Raw genomic sequence first — 10,624 nt, 5'->3', positions numbered from 1 at the left:
ATCTTGCAATTCCAGTTTGACATCTCCTCTCTCCCAATGCAGCTGGTAAAAAGCTTCTGTGTGATGCTCAATATTAAGAGTTTCCATAAAAATCACTGTGAAATACATGACGTTTCTGTCTGATTCAAGCCCGTGGATCCAGCCCAGCTCCTTGGTCAGATATTTTTCCCCTCTCTATTTCTTTTTGCCCACAGTGCTCTTCTCGTTGGTCATTCCTGGTTTTCCATCCCCTGGAGATGTCTCAGTAATGGCAACCTCCCTCTTTGGGCTTCTTGGCCCTGAGTCAACTCCTCCTGCTCCCAGAAGAGGCTAGCTTAAAAATCCATGCTCCACCCTTGGTAGAGCAAATACCCTTGGTATTTGAAGCTGTTCGTACATCGATACAGAGGTCTGGTTTCTCCCATAGCTTGTTCACTGATCCACGTTCCTTCTTCAAAGTCCTCTGACCTCTAATCCTTCTCTTTATGTAATTTCCTATTTTTGTTCCAGATGAAAATACGGCTTTGCATGAATGAATTTTAAGAGTTTTTGTACAGTCAATGTGTTCATGGAGCCTGTTGGCAATGAAATACCTCCAGACTCCTTATCCCCATCAAAAGGTACATAACCCTTGAAAATTCGTATTTAAACCGCGTCTTAAAGCCCTAAAATCCAGCGCGCCCATCACGCTGGGTACGATACAACCCATAGTGCAAGGCATTCCTGCCCTAAACGCTTGCAGCAAGGATGAAGAACTGACAGCCAAAAGTAGAGGGAGATGAAATAACTCTGATAAAGTCACAGAGCACGTCAGAGGCAGAACTGGGAGGAGAAATTGGGTCTCTGAATGTTTCCGTGTTTCTTTTCGTAACCCGTTATAATGATGCCGGCTCAGCCTGTGTCACTCTTGGTGAGACATCTACCTCTGATAATTTGTGTATTGAATAATCAGGAGCTGACACACATCCCAGTGGTGTTTTTGGGGAGCTATAAGGTGAACGGTAGCAATTGCAGTGCCAGGGAAGGTCATATGGAGCCCCTGCACTGGCTTTTGGGACGGGGCTCACAGGGAGCATGCTGCTGCTGTTTGAAGACATCCAGATATGCCAAATCCATCACTCCCCTCGGTGGGCTGTGCCAGCGGTTAATCACCCTCACTTAAATATGCGGGGCTCGTTTCTCACTGGAATTTGCAGAGCTTCAGCTTTTGGGTCATCTTTCGCTTTTCCTTGCAGAACCGCAGACCCTTCCATGGCCGATGAGTGGTGAGTTCGCAGCACCAGCTGTGCTGCTCAGCACCCCGATGAAGGACTCAGACAGCTTTTCTGGGCTTGTTCTCCGGGGTGCTTTATTAATTCACTTCTTTCTACGGCTCAATACCGAGCTCTGTCCTCCCGTTGTGGTCTCCTTATATTAATAAGGAATAAACAATTGTGTTTCTACTATAAATCAACAGATATATTTTCTTATCCATAGGTAGGAATTTTTTACATGAAAAAAAAATATTCTGACTTAGAATGGATTTTTTTTTCTCTCTAAATTTCCCTAAAATCATCATTTGCAAAAAACAGCCAACAATCAAAAGGCTGCACAATAAGTAAGGTGCCCTCTGTGGTTCTGTAGCATCATTTTCATTCTTTAGTTTTCATTTGTCTATGCTATTTAAGTGTAATATTCTGTGCTATATGTGATAAATACTACAGTATTTAAGGAAACACTTTTAAAGCATCATTTTGTTTCCAACCATGCACCGCAGACCAGCAGCAACAAAAGTAAGACGACTTCCACTCTGATTTTAACAAGGAGCGGGATGTCCTTGTCAGCACAGCTGGTAAAGACCCAAGAGTGAAGGAAAAGAGGGCTAATTAGCTGAACAACCTGCTGATAATTACAGAAAGGGCAGGGCTTTCCCTCCCTGGGGTGGCAAACCCCATATAAGCCCCAGCACCGCAGTGGTTGCAGTAATGCTGGTGGTCTTTGGGCGATGGTGAGATGTGCTTTCCATAAGGTATGTGGAGTTTTTTTTTTCTATGGGAAGGTGGATATGTAGGGTGAGAAGGTGGAGTTTGCTTATCTGTGTTGTTTTGAGGGGTATAAACACTCTGCCCTGGGCGCTGCTGGTGTTTGAGGTGGGTGTCCCACTGGGCAGATATCATGGTCTGGGATGCAGTGGTGGGCAAGTGTTTGGATGTGGAGCCCTGAGGGACCAAGGGCCAGGATCAAACCTCTCCCTGTCTTCTAGAGAAGAGGATTACACTGAGTCCCCTCATCAGACAGAGCCTGGCTTATGTTTTTAGAAGGGAAGAGGTCCTGTTGCAGCTGAGGCAGCTTTGGTGCTAATGTGGGAAACCAGGTGGGTCATCTCTAAAAATCCCCAGAGCCTCTGGCTTGGGGCTTGGCTGCCTCCAGAAGTGGAAGTAGGAAGGAGCAATGGATGTGGGCAGTTCTGGATTTTGGTTGGTTTTTTTTTTTTTTTTCTTTCTCATAAGGTGAGATGGGTAGACAGCTTCCAGGTGGCCTTACGGGAGAAGTGAGGGGTGAGGCAGCTTCTCTGCTGGGGTGGTGTTAAACATGGAGAGGTGAGGGCTCAAACGAGCCTCGTGCTGGTTGTGTTCTGGTCTTTGGGTGCCTTGTGCTCTTGCTGGGGGTGATGGACACTGGGGTGAAGGCTTGCACCTTCCCTCCTGGCCTTCAGAAAGTGGTTGGTTTTGGGGAAAGCTCAGTCCTCCATCACAGATTTCTTGGGAAGTGACTTGAAGCTTGTGAAGCTTTAACCCTGTGAAGTTTTTGCTCTGTGCTTCACCTCTCTGCCTTTAACTGAGGGTTCATTGCCTCTGGTTGCGTCTGCCTGGGCTCCACAATGCGCTGCACGGCCCTGGGGCGCAGATGGAGGGCGAAGGCTTTGGTGGACCACTGAGTGGGCTGGGGCTCACCCCCTGGTGCAGGGTGGCTTGCCTGTATTGGCAGCGTGAGGAGGAGGAGGAGGCTGTTGATCAAACATTTCTGGAAGACCAGATTTGTGTGTGCTTTGCTGAGTGACTTGCAGAAATAGCCCAGGCCGCCATCCCTCCCGGGGAGCGGCCGCGGCAGGCGATCGCGCCGTGGCTTATCTTTCCCCCCAAACATCAGAGAACCGATCTTGCTCCTGAGGCCGGGACCTGACAGCCTTGTACATTAGCACTTTTTAAAAGCGATGTCCACTTTTGAAATAGTACCTGTCCCGAGAGTGGTCACTTCATTTGACAAATGCCAGTGATGACAGCTGGACGCCACTTTACAAACTCCAGCCTCCTGCTCGTCCTCCCTCCGGCCCTGCTTGTGGCTCGCCCGCCCCGGGAGAGGCGAGGGAGGAGAGCCGTGTTCCCCTTCCCCTTGGTGAGATCTTTGAAGGCAGAGTGCCCTCTCCAAGCCTGTGACTGTGGGCTGAGGCCTGCTGGGACCTTGGCTGCTCCCCTGGGAGATGTGCCTGGACCCCGCTGGCAGCGGGGTGTACAGAGCATCACCAAACAGGGGAGGTGAAGGCAGCAAGCAGGTAGACGGGGATTTTCCAAGAAGGATTCCTCTAATGTCTACCCAGCGCGAGGAGCGAAGCCACATAGAGAAACCAGTTGTCTCATCACCATCTAGGAAGGTTTTGGCCAAAAACTTCTGCTGAGGTTCCTGGACTCTTGGACTATGCCAGCACTTGGCTCAAGAGCTTTTCATAGATGTGACTTTTTGCCCTGCAGAGACAACTCTTTGGTGCCCAAAGGGACTTGTCCGGCTCAATGGGCTGCTCTAGGCAAGGCCAAGACGGCCTGGCAAGAGGAGGCAGGGCTGAGGCTCCTAGTGACCACACTGCTGAGTGGAAGAGGTGGAAGAGAATTTTCTCCCTGCTCTGCCAGGCCTGCGCAAGAGCCCTGACAGATACTCGATGGTCCTCATGACGTTTGTGTTGCACTTACTGCACATGGGCAACTCGCAGCGCCTACGCGAGGGGGTGGGCAAAGCAGCTGAGATACAGCAGCAGTCTGCCTGAGCTTCTGGATGCCCAGGAGCTGGTAAAATGGCAGCAAGGTGGAAAACTTAAATCACAGCCCTGTGATTCAATGGGAATAATCTCCAGGCAGGAGGAGAGAGGTGGAGGTGTTCGAAGAACGTGTAAACATGGCACTTCAGGACATGGTTTAGTAGGCATGGTGGTGTTAGGTTGATGGTTGGACTTGATGATCTTGGAGGTCTCTTCCAACCTTAAGATTCTATGATTCTATGAAAAATTTCAGGCAAAGACAGGTATTTGGGAAACTTGGGCATAGCTGAACTCTTCTCCTGCTGATGTACAGAGGAAAAAGCTCCAAGTGCTACTTGAGTATCTCCTTGGGCACTCTCTGCCCTGTAGATTAGTGTATGTTAGTTTTCTTCTCTTCCTTGACTCTGTGGTTCTCCACCATCCAGTCCTGCCTTACTGTGTGCTTCTACTCTTTCTTGTGCACAGTCTTCTCTGCCAGCCCCTTCTCCCTCCCTTTAACGTAAATCCTGTCGGATAGGGAGGGCCTGGGTAGGCTGGCTTCATGGAGAGCTGGTACCTTGTAGAGCAATGGTTGTCTTGGCTGCTGAATGGCACAGGGAAACGTTCCAGGCTCGCTCACGCTCCTAGGAAATATGGAGTCTCGGCAAATTTTCCCAGCCGATCAGAGATTTTTGGCAATTGTGGGGTGGGGGGTGGAAATCAGGTGACTTTTTTTCTCCCTTGACTGGCTCCTGCTGGCCACCCCTCTGCCCCTTGGTTGCTGAGCCACCTCTTGGTGCCCACCTCTCGATGGAGGTCACCCCCCCATGCAGCTGCCGTCTGGCCCTGTGTACGTCTCCCTCCACAACTCCACCGGGACCCAAGTTATGATGTGAAACTTGGACACGTACGGACAACTGGCACGGCCCAAGCTGAGCCTGCAATTTCCTGGCTCATAAAAACATGAGCTTCCTTCAGGCCCAGGTCTCCACCAGGTCATACTGATCTGAGTCCCACACCTTCTCCCCAAGGTCCCCCCGCCTCCAAAGTATTTTGTGACACCAGCTAGGAGCTAGATTTTTTTTTTATTGCTCCATATGTCGGAGACACATGGAAAAATGCGTAAGAGAAATCCCCTTAGCAAGGGAGTGAAAAGCCACCAAGTTTACAGGGTGTTGCAAATAATCTGAGGCAAAACAAATGTTTAAGGCTGACTTGACTGCCAATTTTGAGTACGTTGTTTTAAATCCGGAAAAACAGGCCAAGGGGCAGTTGTTAATGGGCCAGTAATTTTCTTCCTTTCTGGACACCCCAGAGCAACAAATATCAAGTATTCCTTGGGAAAGAAATGAAGTGTGGGGGCCTTTTTATTTAAGGTATCAAAGGGCATCATTGACTTGCCCTCGTAGAGCGCGGCTCCTTCCAGCGAGGGGCTTTTACAAGCAATAACCCGTTTGCGAAGCAGCGCAGCGAAGCCGCGCAGCCGAGCTTGCGGCTTCTTGTTGGTGCTGGCTTTTATAAGACGCTGGGGGGGCTTACAACAGACCTGCTTTTTGTAAACCAGTCCATTAAACAACGCAACCCGAGCTTAAACGGCGGCGGGGGACGGAGCCTCTGGGGACCTTGCTGAGCCGAGCCCGCCGCTTCTGTAATAAACTCAGCGGCATCCCACTTATGGCTCCAGCAGCCAAAAAAACTCTGTACAGAGAGGCTAATGTATCGCTGCAGAGAAGGTCAAGTGTGAAAAGAGCCAGGCTGGGATTTTTTCCACCGGGTTTGGTTGTTGCTAGAGGATCAGTTGGCCAAAATGCTGCTGGTCCATGTGGTTTTACTGCCGGTGGTGCTTCCAGCCCTGGCTTTGGGATTTTGGGGTCCTTGTTGAGAGGTTTTGCTCTGCAAGGGTTGGTGTCATCTTGTGGGTGTCACATTGGTCTGCAGCCCAGGAGAAGTGGTTGTGTGCTGAGCAATGGTCCCCAACCTGCCAGGGACGATGGGTCTTGTTTGGACCCCCCAAGCTGCTGTCAGCGTGTCCTGTAGCAGTCGGTGGCTCCTGAGCAGAAGGGGAAGGAGATGGGGACAGTGTTTCACATATTGTTTGTAACTGGTGCTGCTGAGCACCTTGCTGAGCTGTCCCATTGCTGTTCTGCTGGTGTGGTGGGCAGTGACGGTCCCCAGTGCAGCCCTGCCAGGGCTTGTGTGGGTCCTGCTCCCCTAAAATCCCATCATTCTTGGGTATTCTTGATGGTCCTGGTATGTCCTCCATCTAGGGTCCAGGTTCTGCCCAGGTGGATTTTGGGCTGTGGGGCATTGGAGTAAGGTCTGTTCTGGAGGGGTTTGGGGAGGAGGAGGAGGACTCATCTTCCCTTGAGGGAAGGTCACAGAGAAGGGTCTGTGCTTGCTGTCTGGGGACGGACCATGACCAGTCTGTACAGACGCTGGTGGCACACGGCCTGGGGACATTGGCTGATGGATGTCCCGAGCCAGAGAGGGCAGCCAGCCCTTCTTGGGATCTCTCAAATCTTTCTGAGCTCTCGGTATCCATGGCTTCTGGCAGGGTGTTCTCCAACTGGATTACAGGTTTAAAGGGAAAAAAAGGTTTAAAGGGAAAAAAAAATCTCTCTTTTCTGTTTAAAATCTGCTGCCTTACCAGCACCTCAAGGTCTTTTTCTTGCACTGTGTGAAAAGACAAGCGGGTGCCCCATCTGCTCTCCTGTTGCTGCCTGTGAGGCTGCTGGATGAGGATGAGCAGCTCTGGGTGAAAAACGTGACACTCTGAAAGCTGGGGACCCGAGCAGGGGTCGGGTGAATGCTGAGCTGTGAAACTGGGCTCTGTGGTTGTGAGGTGGGCAATAACCACCCGGCATCCCCATCACATCTGCTTTCCCCTGCCCGCTCGTTTTTGCTATGGACAAAGAGGAGAAGGGGTTATGCACTTGCTTTTCCCAGCAGCCAGGAGAAGCCGTGGCTGGGTGAAGCCCCCGCAAGCCCTGGCTGCGTGTGAAGGGCACAGCACTTGCTGTGCTGCTCCTTTTCCAAGTCTGTTGACATTCTCCTCAAGAAAAAAGCCACCCAGAGCACTTAAACAGGCTCTCTTCCCTCCCCTCCAGCCCTTCCCCTCGGGAAATCCTTGGGAACCCAGCCTGCTGCACGCAGGGCTCAGGGATCACCCGGCTGTGGCAAAACACGTGGTGGACTTAACCCAGGGAGAGGAAAGAAGAAACAAACCTGTAATTCTGACATGAAATTTGGCTTTGCTGAACCCCACTGCTGCCCTTTCCCTGCACAGCTGTCCCTGGTCCTCAGCCACTGTCACTTGCTGTGGTCTGGGCAGAGCTGAGCGGCTTCGTGTTGGCAGCCAGGAAAGACCTGTGCCCGCTTGTCCTTCCCTGAGAGCTTTCAGTATTTCCCTTCAAGCTTGAGGCTTTTACCTGTTGGCAGGTCGTCTCCTCCCCACCGAGGCGGGGGGAGGAAAAGGGGTCAGCATAGAAAGGCTTGAGGCTGCAGGTCTCTGCTGATGCTGAGGTTGGCACTGGTTGCACTTTTCATCAAGATCTTCAGTTGGGGAAAAAATACAGACCTGAAAATCCAGGAATGTTGTGGGAGTACCAGGCTCTCTGGCACGTTGCTTTGGAAATCTGAATTTCCCCTTGAGTCAGAACTGCTTACCTCATGGCATTTATAGAATATCCTAATGTCTGTCTTGCCTCTTAATTTTTTAATCTTGGATGTTGAGGTTTTTGTTCAAATTGGAGTAAAGTGTCTTGATGAGTCCATGCTTTAAAGAAATCTCTAATCTACTTACTTGCAAAACCTGTGTTCTGTTCTGATTTGGGATACTACTGCTCAAACCCCTCTGTACTAATTTAGCTGAACGTTTTCTTGCTCAGATACCTATTGCACTTTGGAGGCAGAAAGTCTGTAATCGTTGGCTTGAAATCAATTTATTCTACTCCTTTTTGATCTAAAAAGTCTGGATGAAAACTTAAGGGCAAATTATTCTAGTCCATGAAAAGGTTCAGGACTGGGACTGTTGTACTTTACCAAGCATCCGCAGCATCCCATGGTCCAGCGCCAGTCAGCGGGGGGGGATGCTGCAGCCAGGGGGTTTCCATGGAAACGGGAAGATGCTGCGCGTGAGATGCGGTTTGGTCCCCACTGATGTTGCAGGGGAAGAGGTGGGGGGACCGGGGGACCCCTCGGGGCAGGCTGCTGGGGAAGGCAGCGCTGCGGGGGCTTGCGGGGGGCTCGGGGCGAAGGGTGCGGGTGACATCTTGTGGCGGCGGCCCCTCGCCGGGGCTTGTGCAGCCCTTCTGGCCTCAGACCCGGAGCCCGGAAACCTTCGGAAAGAAGGCGGCTGTCTACCAGGGGATGCCGAACACCGCGGTTTGGAGACAACTTGGGCTGCCCCTAGACCGCTGAGGAGCTCCGTGCCTATGTTGCTTCCTTGCCTGAGTGTCCGGTGCTGGTTGGTGCGAGGAGGAGGATGCTGAGCCAGCTGGGTGGCTGGCCTGGCCCCTTGTCACTGCTTTTTATGGATTTGACATCTGTCGGGAATTTGTTTCAGTCCCAGGTGTTGAGACATAATATAGGAGCAGAGCTCTGAAAATTCATCACACCCCAAGCTGCGTCCTTGTGCTCCACTCCGCAGCGGATGGGACCAGCACCCTGCTTGCCTGGGAGCCGGGGAGGGTTTAGAAGTGCCTGGCTCTTTAGGGCTGTGCTCTCGCTGCTTATTCGGTGCAGGAAAAGGTTAATCCCCGGGCAGGGGTGGTGGTTGGGACTGTGCTACTGCTGAGCAGCTCCGGGATTTTCTCATTCCCCTTGAGCATCGTTTGTCTCCTGGTTTCCAGCACCCTCCTGCCACCTTCCCGGTCCCCAGGAGTGACAGGGACCTGTCGCCTCTGAGCTGCTGTAGGAGCAGCCTCGACCTTTGCAGCCAGCAATGCCCAGCGTGTCCCTGGCACAGCCATGCTTTGAGCAGCCCCACCAGAGTGCAAGGAATAAAGTGACCCCGGGGGTTTTGGTACCTGTAGGTCACTGGGGACCTGATTTTTGGCTTGGACATCCCTTCTCCGACACTGTCAGCATGAAGAAGTGTCCGTCTCCTGCTCTGTGTATTTTTTGATGGTGCAAAGTCCCTGGTTTGAATCTCCATGGGTTTTTTTGGGGTAGAGCCTTCTTGGTTTGTACAGCTCTGAGCGCACACAGGATGTGGGGTACAGCTCAGATTTTGTATATGATGCTGGGGTGGGGGGGTGGGCTGTAGGTACGACAATGCTGTCATTAATCAAGTGGATTTTGTAGTGTCGTAGGGAGAAAAACACGAGGTGAGCCCTTATTTTGGGGGTTGTGGCTCTTCTCTCCCTCCATGGATCCATGTTGGGGGCAGGAACTTCCCATAGTGACTTTCGAGAGCCCCTCTTTGAGTGGCCAAGTTGCCGGGGGGGGTTAATGAGTTGAGAAGGCCTCCTGGATGGAAAGGTTTAACTCTACCCTGCCTCCGCCACCATTTTTCTGGTTGGGTGGGCAGAAGGCTTAAAATGCCACTTTGGCTGGCAGAAAGATGGGGGCCAGGGGAAGGGCGAAGAAAAAAGCTTTTACTTCCAAAAATAACTCTGGAACAAAACGAAGAGGTCGGAGGCCGAGCAGGGAAATGGAGAAGTACCTTCCCCGGGGGGCAGCTCTGAAGATTTCATCCTCTGAGTACCTGAGGAAGGAAAGCGTGGGTCTTTTAGAGACCGTCCCCCGCTGCCAGGGCTAAAACAAGTCACGGCACGGTGAGCACAGCTGGGTGACGGTGGCATGGAGCATCTTGCTGCCCTTCTTCCCCACCGGCTCATTGCAGCTGAGCCTCCCCCAGCCCATCCTCTCACCAAATTTTCCTCCTCTGTGCTGTCAGAGCCAGGACGTGGTGGAGCATGGCATGGCCAAACAGGGCAGTGGTGGCATCATGGCATTGGCTGCGTCTCTGCTGGTGGGAGGTCTCCTTGCCCGGGTCTCCAGCTCTTGCAGGACGATGCCGTGGTGGCAGAATTACCCTGCCAAGGGTGTCTCCTGGCCAAGAGCAGGCCATTCTGTGGCCTCGCTGCCCAGGGCAAGGTGAGCACAGAGGCTCTGCTTGCTCCCCACCCTGGCACCCATTCCTGCCCCACGCAAGGAACTTGCCTGTGGGTCCCAGCAGCTGATCCTGCAAAAGCCACCTCCCCCCTAAAAAAGAGTTTTACAGAGGGTATTTCCTAGAGCAAGTGTTGGGTGGGCATTTCCTCGCCGGTGGTGGCCAGTGTGCCAGGAAATACTGTTATTTCTTCCCTTCCCAAAGCTGGGAGACGATAAACACTGGGCTCTGCCTCCATTCAGCTGTGATCCATCAAGGTGCAGGGGGGGAACTCGCACCAGAGAGTGGGTGAAGGGAGGTCAGTGATTGTGTAAACAGGCACTTCAGAGTTCACCCCGAGCTGGTATTACTGTAATTCATTAGAGGTGTCAGCCCTCTTTGTAGTGCCTCGCTGGGAGAGCCCCTTGCCTGGCAGCTTCTAACATCCAGCCTCGCCAGCAGAAAAATAAACCGCATGAGATGTCTTGGCAGGAGACGAAGCTGCAGTTGCAGCATCACCCTGCAAAAAAAAAAAAAAATAATGTGAGATTTAGCATCTCTGT

The sequence above is a fragment of the Chlamydotis macqueenii genome, chromosome 17 (genome assembly GCF_036417535.1).
Source record: "Chlamydotis macqueenii isolate bChlMac1 chromosome 17, bChlMac1.mat, whole genome shotgun sequence".
Lineage (NCBI taxonomy): Eukaryota > Metazoa > Chordata > Aves > Otidiformes > Otididae > Chlamydotis > Chlamydotis macqueenii.
Note: the sequence above shows the minus strand (reverse complement) of the source record.